General features: G+C 37.7%; 1 long non-coding RNA gene across 2 annotated transcripts in view; it reads left to right on the forward strand.

The window, feature by feature from the left end:
• Window positions 1–20,188, forward strand: part of LOC143679389 (uncharacterized) — a 259,400-nt gene that overhangs the window by 185,224 nt on the left and 53,988 nt on the right. The gene's annotated exons all lie outside the window — the stretch shown is intronic.

Below are 20,188 nucleotides of genomic sequence, written 5' to 3' on the forward strand. Positions count from 1 at the left end.
TTGGATTCCATCATGGAATGCTACAGAGTATGCTGCTTTTTTCTTTGATGCTTTTAAAGTTATTATGAAGGCAGCCATTCTGCCAAATGGAAAGCAGATTAAAAAGCAACCATCTAAATGTGTACTGGGTGGATTGCAGATTCTTCATCTCCTAAGGGGGATGGAGCAGCTGGACCCTCAGGTTGCCCCTTCTCCTGCCTTGAAGGCTGAACTCATTTCCCAGAAGATTAGAAATAGATTGATGTAAGGGTGTGCAGGCTGGGGGTCAAACTGTAAGCTAACTGGCTCTTCTAGTTGTTGATGTTTTTGTTAAAGTTTCCAGTGATCTTGATGCCTCATGTTGAGTAAGAGATCCAAGAATGTAGCCAGGTCGTTGGACTGAAACCAACTACACAAATTCTAAAATTCTGTTGGGCTTGCACCAAGAATCACAGGTGGTCTTACTGAGCCACTTCAATCTTAGCCTGGCCTTAGAATAGCAGCGAGTACCTGGGTGTGTTTATTATTCTCCAACAAATATTTTTCCATTTATTTCACTTTTAAAACAACCAAAGATAAAGCTTATTCAGCTGTAAAAATGAATTTAATGTCTTGATTCAGTTGATTTTTCTTTTGTATTTTTCTCAGTAAAAGAGAAAGTGCTGGGAAAAGCAATGATTTCTACAAAGGCATCAACTAAGTAGTCCTTAAAAGAAAGCGTACCCTGACATTTTTAATGGGGAGGGATCTCCTGGCACATTCAGTTATTTCTGGACTTCACCACAAAGACCCTCTGAATGTTTGTTTCCACAAAGATCTCAGCAAATACTAGAGACCCATCCACCTGAGTGAATTCCCTCAGTGAAATCACTATCGTCTGCCAAGAACCAAGGGTCATCCCAGTGGAGTGCTGACTTCGGGTTCAGCCGCTATTGAGTGTCTGGAACAGAGTGAGAACAAAAATTATCCTAGTTTGGTGCCCCCTGACTCTTTCGGGAAGAATACCAACAAAACTGCCACTGGGAATTCAGAAAGCACATTTGGAGACTGGGAAAGAGCCAGGCTAAACAGAAGAGAATGGCGATTCAGAGGCAATAAGATAAAGGAAATAAATGACTCAAAGAAGAGTTTTAAGCCAATATTTACACCCATATTGCCATATTTACAGCTTAAACACCATGCCCCGAATATGCAGGAAGTCAGATTTTATGAGTCTCTTAATGAATGTTAAGTCAATAATATCCCAAACAATGGGTCCCAGTGAACTTTCTTATGAAGGCCATACAGTGTGTTACTCAAATGGAGCCAGTCAGTTGAACTCTGCAATGAACATTTTTAGCAAAACAGAGTTTCCAATTAGACTTTTCTAAAATGACAGAAAGTCTCTTAGATGTATCTATTATTAAAGAAAACCACTGACTTAGAATTAGGAGGTTTCTATATTACTTGATTATAAAAAGATCGATCCAGCAGATTTTATTGTCAACAGAAGCAATGGTTAAACAACTGGTGCCAACGTCACCGCCACTATAAAAGAATAATTAACCACACAGACAAACCTAATTAAAAGGCTAATTAGCAAACTAATAGTTGCAAGTGTAAAGTCCATGGCAGCCGGACAACTAAACAAGTTTTAATGGCTTTTATCCATTGATTGGTGTGATGTAATCAGTAATGCCTGTGTCTTTAGACTGTTAAACCAGGGTTTTTCTTTTCTTCCTTGGTTGGTCTTAGAGATTTCTGACCCATATTGGCTGATTGGGAGGCCCAAATAAGTGATCGATATGGCAGAAACACTCTGAAATGTAAAACAACAAGCTCAAGGAAAATACCTTTGAAATCTTAGTGAGATGCTCAGACAGTGCTTTTGAATTATTTATTTGTTTGTTTGTTTATTGGTGGCCCCTTTTGCAGTGTCCTCTGGCTACATTTACAAATGTAGTAGGAAGTGACAGTTTCTGCCATTCTTTCTTAAAATGTCAAAGACAACGTGAAACCAACCTTTTTCAGATACATCCCCCATTTTACACATGATGCCAGATACCCAGTATGACAAAGTGGACCTCATATTTGAGAGCATTCATCTCGAAAATCTGATACCTCCTTCTGACCAAAAGGTGACAGTGTTCTCATTGATGACTTATCTACGAATCAGTAGAAAATTGTTCATTTACTGAAAGTCAAATAGAGCATCACACCCAATTCTATATTTATAAAGACTCACAATTCATTATCACACAATTTAGGGGGAAAAGCTAAAGGGAAGATCTTGCACATAGCCGCTAGCCCTTTCTTAAAAGGAAAATAGTATAATTATTCAGGCAAATATTACTGTAGGTTATGGAGCTAACAGCATTGGTAAGATGTAAGTTCAAATTCTGGCTATGGGGGTATAGAGCTGTGCAGGCAATAGATACATGAATTAACCTCTTGAACCTCAGTTTATGTATTTGCAAACTGATATAGCATCTGTCTCACAGGATTGTGGTAACAATCAAATTTTGAATACATAAAATTATGTAGAACATTGCCTGGTATCTTAAATTAGTTGAATCTGGACAACTGCATCTTATTATTTCAGAAATTCCTATTGATAGAAACCTGTGGTGGGTTTTCAAATGTATAGTGGGAAACTCCTCTGCACACTCAACAGAAGGAGTAGAAAAAACAATCAACAATTAACATCTCAATATTGTCATGAAAATTATTTTGACCTTGTGGACTCCTGAAAGAGTCTTGGGGACCTCTTTGAGTTCCCCAGTTACCCCCTCTGAAATGCCTAAAGCAAGCATTTAAACTTGTTGCTCAGGGCAAAGCCCTAATGAAAGTAATGAGTAGGGGGAAACTGAGTGGAGTTCTCCTTCACTGAATATTTTTACCAAAATGTCAGGGTAGAATGTACCATGGTAGGCAGATGCCCAATAAGATAGTTTGCTAAAGGAAGGCTAAAATAAAATATATATGGTGATGATTTTCAGGAAGAGTAAATAAGTTGGCAGAAAATAGTAGGTATTTTCCCACCTATTCTTATTCTCTAGTTCCTCATTTTCTCCTTTCAAGCTTTTTCTATGCCTTTTTAATTTGCTGCTCTCCTTGTGATCACAGATGTCCTGGCTTAAGGAAAGCTTTTGTTCTCCACTCTGCAGGTCCTGGAGGTTGCCTGAGAGGCAATCTCTGACCTGACACAAGTGGCTGACCAGGTTAAACTGTAAAGAGACCTCATCTGAGTGGTGCTGGCCATGGAGGCCGAAGCCCAGGGATGAGTTTCTAAGAGGTAAAGGGAACTGAACAGGCACCCAGGCTAGGAGGCCCAGAGAAGCATAGCAGAGTGCAAGGAAGTCAGTGCAAGGGAATCTCCCCAAGTGTTTAATAAACCAGAAGTGATCCATAGAGGTTGAAAAGACTCATCTTGGGAAGGCAAACATTTCCATTTTAGGGGTAAAGGTAAACACATATCCAACATTTTGTCTTGGCAAACATGGTATTGCGTTTTAGGCATGCAGACCCTCAGTTCCTCCTGTTAATGGCTGTAAATGAGCTATTTAAACATGTTTATTCTAAATGAAGTAAGCATGTTTCTATGTTGGAGAGCCTGTGAAAATTTCAAACACCAAAAGATTTTAGGAAAATATGCTCATGGAACATTCATATTTCAGTCATGAGGATTTGGAAGAGAAGGAACTTTTCAATCTCAACTATTTACACAGGTCACAGAATGAAAATTAAAAGAAAAAAACTTGGCTTAGTAAATGAATCATAGCTTCAGAAATTAAATTCAGCATTGCAGTTTCTTGATTGTATAAGTATAGTTCATACTCAATATGGTAAATCCAAATGATGTAACAAAAAAGGAAAACTATGATTATCATTCTAAGAAAAGGGTAAATGAGTACCCACTAAAATAAAGTGTATGTAGAAGTATTCAATATTAATCCATTTTCCTTTAAGAACTATAACCATATTCTTGTTTGTTCCAGATTCATTCTAGTAGCTATGTAACAACTCTTTTCAAAACATGTATGGAAAGATTATTAAAAATCCATGCTTTTTTGTTTGGATTTTTTCCTTTTACACACAGATACTAATTCCCCTGCTCTAAATGTTTCTTTAAGTAATATTATTTTCCAGAACTATTTTCTGCTGACATTAGTTCTAAAATATTCTTGTTGGTATTCCTCAAAAGAAGTTTCATTGTCAAAGAAATTTATAACACTCTGTGTTCTACAAGTAAGAAAGTTCATTTACACTAGTACTTTCATGAGCCTTTGATATGAGAATGTGTGTTAAGAAATTTCAAGAAGGGTATCCTGAGACAATGCTCCCCAAAAGTAGTTGATTTGAAAAACTTGATTTCACAGTGTATCCACTGGTATCTCTCAGAACCAGTATTCTGAGCAAAAGAGCTTGAGAAATGCTGCTCTGCATTCATGGATAAAATGATTTGATGTGTATAGAGAGCTTGCAAAGAATACTGGTTGCAAAATTCTGAAGGAGCCTTCTTTAGTATTAAGGAAAATAACAATGACAGCATGAACATAGCAGACCTGTCACTTTAATCATATTTTACCTCTTTTCAAAACAAAGTGAGACAAGGGGATTCTTAAGTTAGAATAACCGAGGTAGGAGGAAGCAATGGCAGAAACGACATTCCTCCTGTTCTTCCACTCTCAGGGTAAAAATGAATGGGCAAGAGGAAGGTTTTACCTCTGAAAATGAGAATGTTCTTCTTGTGGTGTGTATGTTTAGTTTTTTCTATTTATATAAGTATACAGTAAAGTTTTATTGTTTGCAACTCAATTATCCATGACCACTTTCTCATTTGGTTTTGCTCAGGCTAATGCGTGTGCAGTGCTGAGTGGGACACTGTCAGCTCTTGCACAGAGTGAGGGGTGGGGAGGTGGTATGCAGTTAATGGAATGGGGAAGACTACTGGTCCTTCCTCTTTCAGAACTGGGGCTTCGAGTCTTTGTCTGAAGTATTTCACGTCCCCAGAATTCAGGCATATCTGTAATTAAATATGGTTCCAGAAACACTTTTCCAGGACAGATATGCATGATTCTTCTATTACCTTCATTTTCAGTCATTATACTACTATTTTCCTCTATTGACACAGATGCTCAAGAATTGGCTATACTTGATTTGTACGTATGTCCAAACATTAAATTAATGATCTATTAAAAATCAATCTACTCAAAATTGAGCTGTTCCTATTTTAAATATGCTTGATATATATTGCATACAAAATTGTGAATTCAAAAAGCAGTATACCTCTTTATAGAATTCCCAACAGTCATAGGACCCCAATGTTATCTGCATCTTATCAGCCACTCTGAAAGGGCATGAATTAATTAACACACTTCGACAGCTGAGTGAACATGTTTGGTCAAAAGTATAAGAGAATACCAACTCCCCCAAAACGTTAAGGACATAGAAGAGGAAAGACAGCTTAAGTCTAAATTTAAAACTCAGTTGAGAAAGTTGCCAGCATGGAAGGGTTTCTGTCTTCTTTCCACAGTGATAGGACTTTTTTCTATATTTGTATTCCTATATGCTTGTGTGCTCAATGTAAGCTTTGTTATGCTGTGTCTGGCCAGTTTTTTTTTTTTTTTGCATCCCTTTATGACAGGCTGTAATTGTGGCTGGTATGTAATGTACCTGGGGGTGAACAGTTGCTGGCTATTGGAAGCTTCTTTTGAGCAGAATTCTAGCTGGGATAGCCATATTTTCTCCCTCTCTAATCCTCCAGCTCTTCTCATTTTAATGACAGTCTTATGTTTTATTTGTTTCCTCTGATCCAACATACTTGTGTGAGGGCAGTTCAAGAATACATAAAAGTCAGTTGCAGGGTGGTAATTATTGACCATGGTTTTACATAGCTCCTCATGTGGTAAGAAGATAAATGCATAATCACCCAGTAATATGAAAAACTCTGACTGAAGGACCAAAGGACTTTGTCATTTTACTCCACCCTCTGTGAGTCAGTGAAATGGATTGAATTATAAACCAGAAACCAGCACTTCAATTTGATGAAACTCATCCTGAAGAGGGAGGTGTCACTACATGTTGGTGATTTATAAAATGTGATGATCTGCCCTAATCCATTGGAACTAACATGTCCTTAATAATAGCAACATTCTTTGTAAATTAAATAGCTATTAATTAAAAAAAAAACCTGTTGGGATATGCTTATGCAGTGATGCACATGTGATCACAGGCATTTCCATTGTTTCTAAAATACAGAAAAATAATCCATTTGGGAAATTGTAAATAATGCCAGCATCCCAGTCTCCAAAGGCATAGACTGAACCTGAACTAAAACCCTTGAATGTTTTCCATGTGTGAAAGAACTGAGTCCTTATATGATGCTATATGTCACAAGGTCCTTATGCATCCCCCAAATTCATCATTCAGCAAACATTTACTGGGTTCCTCTTCTGTGCCAGACATGGTGCTAGGGTATAGAGATGAACTGAATGTTACTCATCTATTTCCCCTCCCTCATGCTTGTTTAACCCTCTCTAGTTAGCAACAAGATATTCAGGGTTTCTTCTTTTCTCCCTGTATTGATAAAGTTCCCTGTCCCAGGGGAGATGACCATCCCTGGACCTCGTATCTTCAAGATTGCCCCCTACAAAGGACACTATTCTTACAGAGCAATGAGGAGTGGGTTATGTTAGTGGCTTAGCTCAAGAGGACCATATTTCCAGCCTGGTGCTAAGTTAACCCATAAAAAAAAAAAGAATTATTGTAACCCCCATGCTTAAAAAAGAGAGATTCCCTAGAAATATTTTTAAATACATTAACAAATCTTTTGGAAATTTATTTAATGATACAATGATTAGAACAGGTAGAAAATGCAATGTGAATCACTCAAGACAGGTTTAAAATGATTTAATACAAGGGCGAAATTTTCTAATGTCTTACAGATAAACCACTGCAAGAATTACCTTAAAGTAAGGTTTTATCTTTGACATATCTGCTTATAAACTTGGTAATGGCATGTCTGAAGGAGACAGGATATGATAAACTGGAAAGCCAGGGACATAATCAGGGGGCTTATTATCAGCAGATCTCATTTAATGGAATGTTATCAATGTAGGGCTGAAAATGGCAAATATTAAGCTTGAAAACCTGATGGTTGCTGTTTTGTCCATAATATTTGAAGTGAGAACAGTAAACGGATAGTGTAAATCAGGGCTATTTTATATGTAGGCTGTGCTTTGCAAAAGAGTTCCCAGTAGAGAAGGTAATTGGGTGGGGATAAACTCCAGTTTGCACCGTGCTCACTGGGTCATACAATCTACAATGAGGCCACATCTGCCCAGAGGGGTGTCCTTTCCAAATCTGCATGAAAGTGCTGTATAAGGTGCCTACGTTATTGGCACGATCCTCTTCCCAAACTCGAAGGATGCCAAGTTACTGAGCAATACTTTGGGTTGAGGAACAGTATTACTCCACCACCTCCCTCTAGGGAAAAATTGTCAAGATCCAAGATTGCCCCAGAGCTAGAATAATTGCTGAGCAGAGTCTAGTCCCACTAGGAAATTGCAGAGTAAAAATTTCCTGAACACCATGGTTCCTGCATCCTGCCACCTGAATCAGGGCTGTAGTTCAAGAGTGTGGTCTAAAGTAGCTGCTGAAATCTAGAGCCCAGACTCAACAGCTGCCCCCTGCCCAGTGTAAACATCTTAGCTTGTAGGAAATTCTTGGTGTCCAATGTTTAGTATCATAAATATCTTCTGTGGAATTATGGAATTACTTGACCTCATTGACTTTGTGGAATGTACCATATCTTATTTAATTCTCTCCATTTGTGTGTGTGATATGGGCTAACAGCTCAAGAATTACCACACTGCTCCACTCCACATGTCGTAGCTCAAAACATGTACACACATAGACACACACACACACAATCCAACCACTCTCAATGCCAGTAAGATTAAACGGGGAAGCTATCAGGAAATAAAGAGGTATAAATAGAAACTTTTTTTTTTTGGAGAGAAAGATGCCAGGGAAATGGATTTTAAAATTCTGTTTCTATGACTGCACTACATTTATAAGTTGAAAGCATCAATAGTTGACATTGCTCATAGCACACCAAGGGAAAGTTCTGCAAAGGAAGTAACTATTCTCTCATTACCTAAATGTAAATTATATGTGCTCTTGAAGTATGCCCTTTATTTAATCTTAATGCATTTTAAATTTTAATATGGATTACTCTACATGAATCACCCTCTTTGTTTTCAGTGCCATTAGCACACAAAAATGGAAGGGATTCTATTTTCTGGCAATTCAAAGTATTTTATGAAGTATAGCACATAATATTGTGTCTTACGTAGAGGAAGGACCCAATATTTGTTGAAGCAATTTCAATGTGATATGCTTGCTCTAATCTACCACAATAAGAAATGACTACCTATATTTCCAACTTAAAACAATTCTACTATTGCCGTTAATATTTCATAAGAAAAACAAGCCTTAGTTCTCAGTAGAACCAAGACATAGTTTTAATAGAATATGTGTTGGCATCTCTCCCAAAGGGTTATGCAATCAAAGAGATTTAGAATCAATTGTTATAGACTAAGTCATTTTCTTATCCCATAAAGATACTCTATAAGATCTGAATTCCTTTCCATTTGAATGCATTCCATGATTTTAAAATCTAGTCTTTGATGCATGGACCATTTAAATTAGCGAGTTAGATATAGTAGGAGACACAAACATTATATTTAGAAAACAAACAAACAGAACAATAACAACAAAGGTTTGGTTCATGTCTTGAGGCGTTTATGACTTTGTAAAGGAGAAGAGGCAAGTATACAAATAACTGTGATGTAAATTAGAATGTGAAAAATGCCAGCTGGGAAGCCCTCCCTCCCACCTCCCAAAATGTGATGGAATTTCAGAAGGGTAAGACTTGGGGGCAAGAGGGAGTGAGGGAATCATGGAAAGGAAGTGGTATGAACAAAAGCAGAGGGGCAGGATGTCTTGTAGCCATTGGGGAACAAAGAGCAGTCTCCTTTGATTAGAGTGGAATATGCACATAAGGAAGACTTTAGAAGATTCGGCTGCAGGATAGGTTGGAATCAGACAGTGAAAACATCTTGAATACTGGATAAAGACCATGATATACTGCTAAACCAGATTTTGGAGGTGGAGGAGGGATGGAGTGGGTGGAAGAGACTGCATGTATAGTGTTTGCTGATTTTGTACTTCCATGTGAAATTTCTGACTGTGGAATTGGGAAGAGATGCTAACAGTCAGCTCTTGTGAGCTGGTACGAGTCAGCATCTCCATGCAAGTAGCAGTTATTACTTGAAACTGAGAGAAGAGATGAACTTGCAAAGGAGAGCACAGAAAAAAAGAAAACACATGGACAAAGGAAAAGTCTGGAAAAAAAACCCTAGAGTGAAGGCAATGTGGAGTTGGACAACAGGTGAGGAGCCAGAAGTTAAGAAAGCAAGAGATCAAGATGAGCTTTTGTCATAAAAGCCAAAAAAAGAGAGAATGGCAAGACAAGAAAAACTGCTGAATTTGGCACTGACGAGAAATTTGGGGATTTTAGGAGGAGAACAGTTTTAGGAAAGTGATGGAGGTAGAAGCCAGAATATAAGGATTAAAAATCGGGTCAGTGGTCTATGAATTTATGTTCATTAGCAACCGCCAGTGGGTCATACATGAACGATTCCACCATCTGACAGAAAAATTGTATAGGGTTAAAGTAAGCATTTGAATTAGTCCAATAAAACAAAGTTGAAAATTTCCACTTAGATTTTGGCAAACTCTCCAAGACTCAGCTGGTTTGAAATGCTTCCATGACTTTTCACGTTCTCCTTGATTTGTTGAATTTGTTCATTCAAAGAAAGCCTCTCCAAGGTTTATCTGTGCAGTTAGGGGTGATATATGATGTAAGGTTTTTGTCTAATCCCACATTAAAAAGAATTTACAAAACAATTAAATCTGGAAAGTTTACTTAATGCTTGCAAGACCCTTTGGTTCTGCCCACATTTAATCAGCCACCTCTTCTGCTACGCCCCCTTCACCTTTTACTGCTGCCTGTCTCTGTAAAAGCCAAAATCACAGGAACCTCAAACTTCCATAAGAGTTCTCCAAGTGCTTTGGGTCACAGTTGTCCACAGACATCTGGATTCTTAGCAGGTCCTTTACCTAGAGTGATTATAAGGTATACTTTACACATGAAAACATTTTGGGTAGCGAAAGGTTATGTATTAATAATCATACTGGGCTTTGAATAATTACCCATGAGAAGTCATACCAGATAAATATAGGATGCCCAGTTAAATTTTAATTTCATATAACTTTTAGCATAAGTATATTCCATCCAGTATTTGGGACATACTTGTAACTATGCTCCACGCAATATCTGGGAATTATACTAAAATTAGATGTTCTGTATTTTTATTTGCTAAATCTGGTAACCCAGTCTGCTCTGACCCAAATCTAGCTGCATAATTTGCGGGGCCTAGTGCAAAATTAAAATGTGAGGCCCTTGTTTGAAAATTATTATGAATTTTAAGGCGGTGGCAGCAAAATATTAAGTCAACAGTGGGCCTTTCAAAGGACAGAGTCCTCTACGAGGGCACAGGCTGCATGCCCATGAAACTGGCCCTGTTCTTACCATTTGGTATGGTATATTTTGCTACAGCAAAACATGGAAATATTTCCTCTAACATGTAAAATAAAGAAGCAGAAAACTAACATACTTTTGACTTGGGATTTTGATTAATATTCTGAGTGATAACTGCATTTGGAGTGGGTAATTATTGTAAGCCACATGATGGCAGAGATCAAATCTAACTTGCTCACCAGAAGCTTTGTATAGTGCATGAATATCTTACAGGCACATATATACTGTGCATTTACTTGAAATGGCATTCACAGTAAATAAAGGATACAAAAGCAGTTATAATTTCCACTTGAGTAATAAGTGACCAGATGGAAAACTGCATCCCAGTATTATGTATATTATGTAATAGGTATGTATATCATGTAGTATTATGTGTGCTTTTGGCTTCCCCAGCTGGTGATTATAACTACTGTCTTGTGTGCAGTAAATGCCCTGAGCCCACTTACAGATAACAGATAGGTCCTGATTTTTCCATTGCTGCCCCCCTTCCAAATATCTCTGAGAAGGCTTAGAAGTTCTTATGTATGAGTCAGTGTCCCCATTGCTCCTGATTTGGGTTAGGCAAGCCCACTTGCCCTGCAAGAGTCCCATGCAGAGAGTATATGAAGAAAGTTCCAGTGCTGGAGGCTGTGGCTGTCACTCTACTTGTTCCTTCGTCATTCTGCTACTTCTGGCTATGATGTCACGGCTGCTCTCTCCTCTGGGCCAAAAGCTCTCACGCTGTCTGTGACCAGGTCTGTCATGGGGGGCTGCTACAGCAGAATGATTTCGGTCCCAGGGGCACAATCCTTTCATTTACATCTAGCAGACCATGCAGAGGCTCCAGCATGAGGGACGTTGCCTCAGTGGTGCCACACACAGTCCCAGGACTCAGTGTCAGTAGGTCTGAGAGTCAAGTGATGCTCCCTGTTTACTCTCAGGATTACATGTTTCCCTCTCTGAGGGGGAAAGGACATTTTCCACACTTATCAGTCTAATCCTAAACCCAGTTATGAATAGATTAGAGTTCAAAAACTTTCCCAGGCAATAAGGATATATCTGGGCTTCTGCTTCTATGGCTCTGAGTAAGCTGGTGGTTACTGAGGGCTTGTCAGCTGGAGCACGAGAGGGACATCTAGATGGTGGTGGTGTCCATTTTCCTAATGCTTCAGGGACAGTGAAAGGAGGCCTCAGCTCGCATTGTAGGAGATCGAGCTAATATCTGTTAAATGTCCAATTTCTGGAAAACAGTTGTTAGTGGAAACTCCACAGGAATGACTAACTTCTCTTTTTGATACATATTAATCTACCATACATTTGTACTACATAATTTCCCTTAAATTTTTAGTAACTCTTCCATTTTGAAAATTGATCTTTTCACACAAGAAGAATGATTTCAGGGAAAACCGGGTAGGCACTGGTCTCTTATTTCTCAAACCAACAAAATCAGAGAGTTACTCAGAAATCAACTCCAGTGTAGGCATTTCATCTTCTAAAATATGGCTGGTAAACTCTTAGAAAGCTGAAAACATATTTTTAATGTTTTTATCTATTTTTAATGGGTTGTTTATTTATATATATTATTTAAAATTTACTGTTAATATTCCATGATTAATTAACATCAGTATAAGGTGGCACCAAAATAATTCTTCTTTGTAAATGCATTATACTATTAAGTTTTATATTGTATACTTTTAGACTTTCTTGGGTCCATATTTTAATGCTATATAGAACTTTCTTGTCTAAATATGAACTAAATTGAATGCCTTTATAATAATAAGTTATCAACAATTTTGTTGATCTATAATGTCAATGTTAAATAATGATTTTCATGAAACACTAACATGTTGTTTTCTAGTGACAGCATTGAATCTAAGAAGTGATGTATAGTTGCTTATTTCTAAACTGGATATTCCTCCATAGATGATGCATAAAAATTACATAACATTACTATTCAAGTCTGTATCATTTTAGTCTTGAATTTCAAATCTACCACATGAGTTTAAGATCATACATTTGTCTTAGTGGGATGTTTTATTTCATTTTGTAAAAAAAAAAAAAAAGCTTTGGAATTCTCTAGTTACAAGGCAGCTGAATATGGTTGAAATAGCACTGGTTTGGGAGTTAGACAGACGTGGAACTCTAATCTCCAGCAACTGCTACTTGTATGAACCTGGGCAGGTTTCTGATCCCTCTGAATCTCAGTTTACTCATTAGGAAACTCAATGGTGTAAGGATACAGGAGCTAATGTAGAACCCATGGCTCTTGATGTCTTGGTTTGCTAGTGCTACTGTAACAAAATACCACAAACTGGATGTCATAAAGCAATAAAAGTTTACCACTTCATAGTTCTGCAAGCTAGAAGTTCAAAACCAAGGTGTCAGCAGGGCCATGTTTCCTCTGAAACCTGTAGAGTAGAATTCTTCCTTGACTCTTTCTTGCATCTGATGGCTCATCCGTAATTGCTGGCACTCCTCAGCTTGTGAAGAGTAAATCTAGTTTCCATCTCAGTCATCACATGGTGCTCTCCCCTGTGTGTCTCTGTCTCCTCTCCCCTCGTTATAAGGACATCAGCTATACTGGATTAACGGACCACCTAGCCTCATGTGGCCTCATCTTAACTAATTGCATCTTCAAAGACCTTGTTTCCAAATAAGGCCATATTCACAGAAACAGGTTTAGGGACTTTAACATGTCTTTTTAATGGACACGATTCAACCCATAACAACTGACTAACCAGCTTTTCTTCAAATGTGTTGAAAAATGTTTTTCTTTGATTTGGGTGTTACTCTACCCTTCATCATCGGCAGTTTTCCTCCTGTTATTCCTTTCCAGTATTGCCCATAAACTTTGTGGGGCTGGCTCAAGAATACAAATGGAGGCCCATATACCATATATCTAAATATTTACAAGTTATAAATCAAGCTAACACTGCTAAATTAAATCTTTCAACTTGAAAGCTGTCTTTCAGCTTGACAAATCTACATTCATAGTGGCCTGGAACACTAGTTTGAATTTGTGATCTTCAGATCCTTTGAATAATGTGGGGGTGCAGGAGAGCTGGCCCTGGCCACGGCCCTTGGCCTGTCAACTTTCTCCCCCAACCTGCACTGTGAGGAGCCTCATGCCCATATGTGTACTCACCCCAGCTCAACCTTCCAAGCCTTTTCCACATTCACCATAAGCAGTCATCCTTTGGCCACAGATTGGGCCCTTTGATGTGTCCACCAAAGGGTGGTGCACTCTGCCCCCAGGAGAACAGACCTGGGTAAGGGACACACACAGGGTCCAGAAGTGGATTTGGGGCCAAATGAGCAGGAGATTCTGGGATCCCATATACCCAGAGCATGCTCTAGGCATGAGGGTGATCATGGGACAGACTCCTTGTGGATATGTCTACCTAGTTCCAAGGATTTCTCATTCTATGGGAAAAGAAACAGAGGAGGTCCAAAGCATGGCCTCAAAGGCACAGACCTGAGGGCTGGGACCCTTCTTGTCCAGATCTAAGGGCAGGTGTTTCTAGTCCTTACCTAAATACTTGGATATTGTATTTTTCAAAAACAAAGCACTGAAGATGGTACTAGCCTTTAATGTGGTCATGTATATTGTGAATCTCTAAGAGAAGATGTCCTGTTTCCAAATTTTTCTGACCAGGGGACATGGTGTGTGTGTGTGTGTGTATGTGTGTGTGTTCACCTGTGCGCAGAATACTTTCACAGATAGGGTTTGGTAAAAGCTACCTTAATCTTTAACACCATGGAGTGTTCATTCCCATTCCTCCAACTGCTTCCTAAATATAGGGAATTCTACCTTCAATTGCTTTACCTTTGTTGTAATATATTCTTGCTATTATTTCATCTATGTCAGGTTAGATCTGCAGACACCAAAACTGTTTTAGTTTTCTAAAGTTGCCTTAACAAAGTACCGTAAACTAGATAGCTTAAAATAACAAAGTTATTGTCTGACAGTTCAAGGGGCTAGCAGTCTGAAATCAAGGTGTCAAGAGGAACATGACGAGGCTAGAAGCCTCTTCTAGCTTCTGGTGTTTGCTGGCAATCCTTGGCATTCCCTGACCTGTAGGACATTCCCTGACCACTCCAATCTCTGTCTCCTCCATCTTCACATGGCCCTCTCTCCAGTGTCTGTAGATCAATATTCCAGTGATACTAGAATCTCCATCTTGAGCTCTCATCTTTCTCCTGAGCTTATACTTAATACAGAATATTTCCACCTGGACACACATATGACCCAGGAAATAACATATGACCTAAACTTAGCTCGTCATCTCCCTCAGTCATTCCTATCCCAACTTGCTCCTCATCGGAGCTCCTTCTATTGGAAAATGTTTCATCATCTAATGCTATTTCATCAGCTGCCCTGATCATTTTTCATTCTTCTTTTTACTTCAACTGCTCCTCATTTTATCCCCCAATTTTATTGATTTTATCTCCTCAGTATCTGTCCAGTCTGTAATTTTTTAGGGCTCTTCTTATTTCTTGCCTAGATCCCTGCAATTTCTCCTTCCCCCAATCTTTCTTTATATTATGAGAATAATATTTTATAAATGCTATCAGTTATAACAAGTTCTCTATGTATTGCTGTGGAAACATCTTCAAGACATATTATTAATTTAAAAAAAAGCAAGATGCAAAACCAGCATAGATTATGTTATGTTTTGTGTAAGAAAGAGGAAAATGACTACATATATATATGATATATATGTATATATATTTCTATTTCTATTTATTTGTATTTGTTAATGTTTTGGTTTGCTAAATGCTGTAGGAATGCAATATTCCAGAAATGGGTTGGCTATTATAAAGGCAGTTTTTAAGTTATAAGTTTACACTTCTAGGGCCATAAAAATGTCTAAACTAAGGCATCTAGAGAAAGATACCTTGACTCAAGAAAGATCAGTGGGTACAGAACTCCTCTGTCAGCTGGGAAGGCAGGTGGCTGGTGTCTGCTGATCCTTTGGCTTCTAGTTTCAAACAGCTTCCCTGGGAGGATTTTCTTTCTGCATCTCCAAAGTTCTCTGGCTATGTGGGCTCTGAAGCTTTTTCCAAAATGGTTCCCTCTTAAAAGGACTCCAGTAAGTGATCTACCTTGAATGGGTGGGTCATATTTCCATGGAAACAACTTAATAAAAAAGATCTCACCCAACAATATTGAATCAGGATTTTTAAATATGGCTTTTCTGGGGTACACAACAGTTTCAAACTGGCATGCTAAGCAATTAATAAAAATGCTCATCTGTGATGGAGGTCTTTAGGGAATGGGAGAAGGGATGGGTATAGAAAATTCATTGTATACCTACGTGATTTTTTGATTTCTGAAAGAGTGAGTATATTATTAAAAATTTTTTAAGGTATTTAAAATTATTTGTTATGCTATATTATTATATAATTATTACATTTTATTATATATAATAATCAGCAATTACAAATTCAAGAGTGAAAAACTGAAAGTAAAATTAGTATCATGTGACTGCTTTGATTACAATATTTGGGTCTACCATTACCTCCAGTATAGTTGAAGACTTGTTTAGAATGGCATAGAAATCCTTTCAGGATATGAATTCTGTCTACTTCTGCAGCCATTCCTCTCACCACACCCTGATCCAAATTATTTCTATGGCTATATAGAATGATATAATCATTTGTATCACACATCACAGTCATGTCATATCTCTCCACAGTTTGGAATCCCCATTTTGATAAACTCAGTCTGTCTACTCACCCCAATTCAGTCTTCAAGACTTGGCTTAAAGATCACCTTCTTTCCCCCAAATTTGAATCCAGTAGTACTCTTTTCTCTTGCTTTACACACTATATATATATATATATATATATATATACATATATATATATACACACATATATATATACATATATATATATATATGTATATATATATCTTGCTTTGCACTTTTCTCATTGCACTCACCTCTTTCTACTGAAATTTACTTAGATCATTCCTGAATTAAACTGGGCATTCGTTAAAGATAAAAACCAACTTATATTCATGTCCTGTATCTGAAGCATACAGCACAGAGCTTGGCACACCAAAGTTATTCATAAATAAATCTATACATGGAAAATGAATTAATAAATGAAAGAATGAGTGAGTGAATGGATGGAAGGATATATATGGTGCATTTGTCTCTCCTTAAGGACCTTGTCTTAGACTTAAATCAAGCACATGAAGGAAGAACACTGATTTGTACTTAACTGTTCAGGGCCCCTGGTTCATGGATTCTTGATTTTGGTGCAACTTCTGCACTCCATGACACCCCTTCTACAGCCTAATACATGATGTTGTCAATTCATCATACCTAGATCAAAAGTCAGAATTATCTTTTGAAAATTAGTCCCAAGTGTTTTCTGTTTTGACCTGAAGAGTTTAACTTTATATTTTCACTTCACTTTAGCTTTCTGAGAAAGGGTCAATTTCCCTGATGATTTTTCCAAATTTCTCCTGGAGAAATCTCTTTTGAGGGTTATTACAAAATCTCCACTGCAGTGATAGGATTCAGCTCTGGAATAAGAAGACAGAAAAAATAAAAATATATTGTGGGTTAAAAAAAATAATAATGCTCATGTGTAATGTTCAAAAATTATATCCCATTCTCTACCTAAAGCTGCCACAGTGAAAAGGAGAATGGTTCATTGTTATGAGAGTTGAGATATAAATTATTCCATAATTTATAATATAAGCACCCATCTAAAATTATGACCTTTTTGGGATAATATTCAGAATGCATTTATTTAACAAATTCTAATATAAAGAATATATAAAGAACTCCCACAAACCCTTAAAAGATACATTATAAATATAGGCAATAAATTAAAAAGAACGTTATAAAATAGGATATCCTAATGTCAAGTAAGTATATGAAAACCTATGAAACTTTGTTAACTGGAATGCAAATGCAAAGTAAAACCACTAAAGTTATTACATTTTTAAGTTTTGTATATAATGTCTTATAATCGCTTTTGGATGAACTTCCTTGAAAAGACATGACCTCCCCAAATAATGTCCCCAAAGCTAATTTTGATTAGCTAAATATAAAACAAAAGAAACTAATAAGTAATCTTTTGGGCCAGGATCTGCATAATCTAGATTCACAAGGGGTGGGTGGGTTAATCCTGAACACTGAGAGGAGTCAGGCCCAACATTTGCCTCATGGACAGGGATCCTTGAAATGAGGCTGCCAACTAGGCCTCATGAACAAGGTTACTGCTGTGGTCTTGTATGGAAAGGGCCCAAGGAGCTAAACCCAAGAAGGCCATTGGCCTCTGTTCTAGTTTGTTATGCTGCAGGAAATGCAATATACCAGAAATGGGTTGGCTCTTATAAAGGGAATTTATTAAGTAACAAGTTTATAGTTCCAAGACCATAAAAATATCCAAACTAAGGCATCCAGAAATAGATACCTTGACTCAAGAAAGGCCGATCTGGGAAGACAGGTGGCTGGTGTCTGCTGGTCCTTTGGCTTCTGGTTTCAAACAGCTTTCCCAGGGGCATTTCATTCTGCATCTCCAAACTTCTCTGTCTGTGTTGATTCTGAGCTTTTTCCAAAATGGTTCCCTCTTAAAGGACTCTAGTAAGTGGATTAAGACCCACCTTAAATGGGCAGAGACACATCTCCGTGGAAACCACCTAATCAAAAGGTCCCACCCTAAGCACTAGGTCTCTCTCCATATAGATTGGATTAGGAAAAGAACATGGCTTTTCTGGGGGTACCCAACAGTTTCAAACCAGCACAACCTCCTTTTCCAAGGATCTGATTTTATTGGATAGTATTTTCGACTTTAATGTTGCTCACTTGTTTGGGCGCTGGGCCTATTAATACCACAAATTCATACAGATTTTAAAATTAAAAGGGATCTATTTACAGGTGACACTGAAAGTGATCCTCTTATACCTGATTGCTTGGACTCAACTGCTTCTTTTTGGCATTTTAGGTAGTCTCATGCTATACTTACCACTATTTTAACTAGATGTGAAGAAGTTTAATTAGGTCTTGTTTTTAGAAATGTTTAAAACTATATGGGTGGGGTGGGGTGCAAGGGTAGTTCAGTGGTAGAATTCTCTCCAGCCATACAGGACACCCCGATTTGATTCCTGGTCCATGCCCTTCCGAAATAAACAAACAAATAAGCAATCAAACAAATGAAAAACCAACCAAACAAAACTTTAAAAAATAGTGCTGCAATAAGGGGATACTCATATGAAAAAAGAATGAAATGTGACCCCTGCCATACATCATAAAATAAATAAATAAATAAAACAACTATATTAGAGAACAGGAACTCTGAAAGTATGTGAATATGAGGATTTCCAACTTATTGTTGAAGCAATCCCAAATTAACTAACTTGCCCAAAGCCACCCAATGAATCTTTGTCAGTATTTACCTTACAGTTTCAGACAGAGAATTTTGCACTCATTTAATGTTGAATATAATCTTAAAAGCACTTCTCTCCTCTCTCCTTCCCTTTCTCCCTCTCTCCCATATACATGTTATATTGAACACATTGGGATATATTTTGTTACCTGTTATAAGCTGAGTAAATATGCTAACTGGATGTTTTTAAATATCAGAGACCTCAGGAAAGTGAAACCCGTAGTTAGGGCATTTAAGGTTTTATTTTTTCTAAAGACTAAAGGGTTATTTTAATATAAGTGTTATCACCCATGAAAAATATCAAATAAACAGATACAGTGCCATCTTCTTCCACTTGTACCTGGAGTAGCTACTCAGTTCCTGCCTGAATTTATCTTTCTGCTAGAGGCAAGGCTGCTTGAGACATTTTGGTATCCTCTGTTAGGGGAATGATTTTGTTTCATATAGGATTTTGGGGATTTGGACTAAAAAGTTCATTTTCAGTTGGCTTTCAAACTAGACCATCTCTGGGTGCAGAGGTGATGATGACTGCTACAGTAATATCGCCATGTATGGCTAGCCCATTTGTTGCATAACCATTCTCCCTCACCAAGGAGCAATGTAGCCTCTCCCTTCTCATCTCAAATCCTTGGGCTGGCATTGGTGTATACCCGTCTTTGTTAATTGGCCATACCTTCATCTTTGTTTCAGTCAGGTTGGTATATTATTAATTGTGGATTTCAGTAGTGATTTATTGATAATATTTCCAGTAGCCCATTGCAAACCTCACCTGTAATGCCACTCTGAGCTATTTGTTTACTGGATCCCATAAGAAAAGCATTTGTTAGGTACTCTCTGGCAGCTTCTGTTAGGCTTGTCTCCTTGTCCTTGGCTGCGATATTGCTGCTGCAGGCCAAGATAACATGGATTGGAAGAGGTGTAAATCTGACAGCCAGAAGTCAAGAGAAGTAGGGAAATGAACATCTATAATAGGTTTGTTTTGAGGGAAGACAGGAATAGTTATAATGAGTCCCAAAAAGGACATTTACTTAGAAGCAGTTTGAAACCTGGCATGTGAGGAGTGTTCTAGAGTTAAATATAACTTTGTTGCATTATACAAGTGTCGATTTATGAGTCAGCTTTGAGAGTTAAATGAAAAGCTTTTCATAAAACAGTTATTAGAATATAGAATCA

Source organism: Tamandua tetradactyla, chromosome 4, assembly GCF_023851605.1.
Source record: "Tamandua tetradactyla isolate mTamTet1 chromosome 4, mTamTet1.pri, whole genome shotgun sequence".
NCBI classification, from domain to species: Eukaryota; Metazoa; Chordata; class Mammalia; order Pilosa; family Myrmecophagidae; genus Tamandua; species Tamandua tetradactyla.